Here is a 5,165-nt window from a genome sequence, read left to right on the forward strand (position 1 = left end):
CAGCCGCTTTCAACTTATTTCTTTTATTTGTAAAGGGAAATGATATGACAAATACTCCTTTTTTACTGTGTCGCTGCGTGGGCAAACTCCATTACAGCTACAAGAAATAGTCCAGCAAAATCAAACACTATGTTAGAATTTTAGTTTTCCTGGCAGAACACCCCACCCCCCCCCCTGCCATTTCAATCATTATTTTGAGTTTCCAAGAATAGTAATTATAAGGAGAATGGATTGTAAACTATAGATCCCATGGGGTGTCGCAGTTATGCCGACTGGGATGATGCTTTATTTCATCAAGGCTAGTTGTTACCAAGGCATATTTTGACGTTAGAAATGGAGTAAGAGTTAGGATTCAATACAAATATAAAACAAACAGCGGTGATAAAAATTATGACAAATCACATTATACTGAACTTGACGTTTTGTATGCTAAGCAGCATCCGTTTTCAAAACAAATATCGTTACAAACTTTTGACTACTATATTGTTATAAAATAGGTCTGAAACTTAGACTGGGAAAATTGATTTCCAGCCGTAAAAAAAAAAAAAAAGTACGACAACCTCTCACTGCCGACGTTGGCATTTAATGAAGGTGATTTGGGGCCCTTGTGTTGAAATAACACCACGCAAATTAAAAAAATATTATCACTCCATGCCAGTTTCAGTAAAACCGGCCGTTCTGAGACTTGAAATGTGCGGTTTGACTCTTTTTGCATTATTCGCCATTACGTGGATTGATCCTTATGTTCACTCTAGGTCCAAAAAAATCTAAAAAGGAAAGTGCTACATGAGCCACTGGAGATAAGGATTTTAGACCTTAGGGTTAAAATAACACCACGTGGATTAAAGCTTATTTTTTTTTACTACAGATCCACCAAACCCGGCCATTTGGAGACTTGGAATGCACAGTTTGGGTCTCTTTGCAAATCTGTTTACTTCAATTTCAGCTAAACAGGACAGTTTAAGAAGTGGAATGTACAGTTTGGGTCTTTTGCAAATCCGCCATCACGTGGATTGATCCTTATTTCCACTCCAAGCTCAAAAGAATCGACTGAAGAATGTGCTACATGAGCAACTGAAAATGGCGAAGTTCTGCCCTTGTGTTGAAATACCATCGCATATAGATTAAAGCTTGTTTTCACTCTAGATCCAGCATAACCGACCTATTTAAGATTTGAAATGTACAGTTTAGGTTTTTTGCAAATCTGCAATCATGTTGATTCATCTTAATTTTCACTCAAGGTTCTAATATAAAGAATCGACTGAAAAAAGTGCAACATGAGCCACGCGTAGATTGAAGCTTACCTTCACTCCAGATCCAGGAAAATCAACCAGTCTGAGGCCTGAAATGTACAGTTTGGATCTTTTTAGCAATTCGGCATCACCTGTATCCATGCTAATTGTTATTCCTTGTCCAAAAAATTGAAATAAGAAAGTGCAACACGAGCAACTGAAAATGTCCATTTGGGCTATTGTTTTAAAAAAATCTCCACATAGATTAAAGCTTATTATCACCCCAGAACTAACGTGGCGGCCACTTTGAGACTTGAAATGTACAGATTGGGTCCTTTTGCAAATCCGCCATCACGTGGATTCATCCTAATTTTCACTCCAGGTCCAGAAGAACGACAAAGAAAATGCTACATAAGCCACTGAAAATGTCGATCTTTGGCCCTTCTGTTGAAATTCCATAACGTTGATAAAAGATTATTATCACCCCAGATCTAGCAAAACTGGCCCCTCTGGGACTTCTAATGTACAGATTGGGTCCTTTTGCAAATCCGCCATCACGTGGATTCATCCTAATTTTAACTCAAGGTCCAAAAGAATCGACTTAAGCTATTTGCTACATGAGCCACTGAAAATGTCGATTTTTGGCCCTTTTGTTGAAATACCATAACATTGATTAAAGCTTTTTATCATCCCAGATCTAGCAAAACCGGCCTTTTGAGACTTGAAATGTACAGTTTGGGTTATTTTGCGAATACGCCATCACGTGCATTGATCTTATTTTTTAGTCCAGGTCCAAAAATATTGACTAAAGAAACTGCTATATAAGCCACACAAAATTTCGATTTTTTGCCCCTTGTACTGTGTTGAAATACCATAACGTTGATTAAAGCTTACTATCACCCCAGAACTAACGTGGCGGCCACTTTGAGACTTGAAATGTACAGATTGGGTCCTTTTGCAAATCCGCCATCACGTGGATTCATCCTAATTTTCACTCCAGGTCCAGAAGAACGACAAAGAAAATGCTACATAAGCCACTGAAAATGTCGATCTTTGGCCCTTCTGTTGAGATACCATAACGTTGATAAAAGATTATTATCACCCCAGATCTAGCAAAACCGGCCACTCTGGGACTTCAAATGTACAAATTGAGTCTTTTTGCATATCCGCCATCACGTGGATTCATCCTAATTTTTACTGCAGGTCCAAAAGAACAACTAAAGAAATTAATTATTTAATATTTTCACTCCAGTTGCAGCAAAAAACAGCCAGTTTGAGACTTAAAATGTTCTATTTGGGTCTTTTTGCATATCTGCCATTTACATGAATTTATTCTTATTTTAACTCCAGTTCCAGCAAAACCGGCCAGTTTGAGACTTAAAATGTTCAATTTGGATCCTTTGCAAATCCACCATCGCGTTTATTCATCCTTAATTTCACTCCAGCTCCAAAAGAATCGAATAAGAAAGTGCTCCATGAGCCACTGAAAATGACGATTTTGTGCCCTTGTGTTGAAACACCACCACGTACATTATAGTATATTTTTACTCTAGATCCCAGCAAAACCGGCTCGTTTGAGACCTGAATTGCACAGTTTGGGTCTTTTTGTATATCCGCCAATACGTAAATTCATCCTTATTTTCATTCCAGGTCCAAAAGAATCGAATAAGAAAGTGTTACAAGAGCCTCTGAAAATTACAATTTTGGGCCCTATACCACGACGTGGGTTATAGCTTATTTTCACTTCACGTTTAGTAAAACAAACTAGTTTGAAACTTGAAATGTTTTTTTGGGCCCTTGTGTACATGTATGTGAAAAAATATTATCAGGTAGATTAAAGCTTTTTATTTTACTCCAGATCCTGCATAACCAGACAGTTTAAGACCTGAAATGCACAGTTTGGGTCGATTTGCAAATCCTAATTTTCACTACAAGTCAAGATGAATCTAATAAGAAAGTTTTACATGATCCATTGAAAATGACTGATTGTTGAACGAACAAATGCTGCTAATTTTTGCGGTGGAGGTAGGTTTTGCCAGACGCTATAATGTCAAAATGATCCTATTGACCTCTGGTTTTGATATGATCAGCAATAGCTGATGGATAATCGCATTTAGCAATGGCCTTAAAATGTTCTGTTTTTGTGTCATGAACTCGTCATTTTGTTTTCCCTATATAAAAATCATTTCAGTCACAGCAGCTAGCTTTGAAGATGACTTTTGATCGTTTGAACGGTTAAGGCGGTCCTTGTACGGAAAGATGGATTTGGTGCATCTTGTGTTCTGAAAAATGCTCTGGAAGATAACAAGTTTAATTCACAGGTTTTTAGACGTTGAGTAATTTGGTTGCTGGGACGACCTTAGAAGGGTAGCAGGATTAAGGTATTTTTTTAGAGACTGTCGCAACCGGGACTGTGTATGGCTTGGTTCTGTGTCGTGTCCACCGAAGTTGCCCCGTCCCGTTCAGTTTACAGAATTTGTTGGAGTTTGCCACTGAGAAGAGCCATTTATTTTTTGATGACCAGTCCTACAACCAAATTGACGGTGTGGACATCCCTTAACTCCCTCTCCCAAGCCTCCCTTGTAGGGGGTTGAATCCAGCGTGAGAAAAGAAAGACCAGAGACCATTTTGTGTGGACATAAATGATATTTTTGTAATTAGTCACCCTACATAAAAAGTTTGAGTGGGTGTTTAACAGTTCTAATTTAACCAGAAGGTGTGTTGTATGCATCGTTGTATAAAGAACATAACTTAGCGAGTCAAGTAAAGCGTAGTCGTCTGTTTCTCCTAGGCGCACACGAGCGTTGCCTTTCGACCAGTTCGTAGAACCTACCATAAACTGGGACGCGTATATTTGTTTTCGTTGAATCTTACTTGAATTTATTTAGGGTTTTAGTCCGCACTCTGAAACAGACAACAGGTCAAAACTATATTTCCTCAGATGAATGTTGTCATAAAGCAGAAACTCCAGCGGAGCCATTGACAAACTTAAATTGGAGTCAGAATTTCGTTATTTCGATTAACTCTGAGGATGGCTGTTTCATTATATTATCGTCGTTTCATTATATTATTGTCGTCGTCGGATTTTGCTCAATTAATTTTTTCTAGATAACAGAATAAAAATCAATCACAATCATTATTGTCTTAAAGGAAACTTACCTGCTGAGCGTTTTGCTTAAAGGGGTAAATAGGTTCTGGGATCGACGGATTTGGTCTAAAAAGAAACACGGATTGTGGATTTTTGCGATACACTGAGCGGATTCGTGGATTTCGAAACTACGTCAGACCGCGTATAAAGTGAAAATGTTGGCGTGGATTCCGAATTTTTCGAATCAGAAAGTTCGGATCGTGGATACTAGACGAAACGGATCACTTTTGTCGGTCTTCGTCGGTTTGTTGGCGGAATTGAAGCAAAAGCAAGCAATCAAACAAACTTCTTCAATAAAACCAACAACATTATCCATTGCACTGAAACTATACCATACGAAGTTTTTAAGTAGTGCGGATTCAAATTTGAACGAAAATTGTGGCGGATTGATCGATTCGTCCAAACAATAGCATGGATCGGCGGATTTGCGTACCCCTGTTCATCCCCCCTCTTTCGTTAGTAATTAGACAAGAAAATAAGCTAAATATCCTTGTACAGCATAAGACAAAAAGAACTTATTCTTCCATTGGCATTACGAAGCTACAGTGGCTGAAGAGACTTTACCTCGTGCGTTATATTTGTTTAGTAGTTTTGACCATACCATAAAAGTGTGCTTGATCAAACAGACGACTTTAACGCTACTGTTTCTTAATTATTAATTAATCCCATTGTCCATTGAACCAAATTCTTTTTGTGTGAGAAATTTGGGACACCGAAAAATGTATATAGCTTTAATTATGTTTTCAGCTGATCACCATATCATAGCATCATATTTGTCTTACTAA

Source organism: Oculina patagonica, chromosome 13 (genome assembly GCF_052425735.1).
Source record: "Oculina patagonica isolate OP01 chromosome 13, crgOcupat, whole genome shotgun sequence".
Classification (NCBI taxonomy): Eukaryota; Metazoa; Cnidaria; class Anthozoa; order Scleractinia; family Oculinidae; genus Oculina; species Oculina patagonica.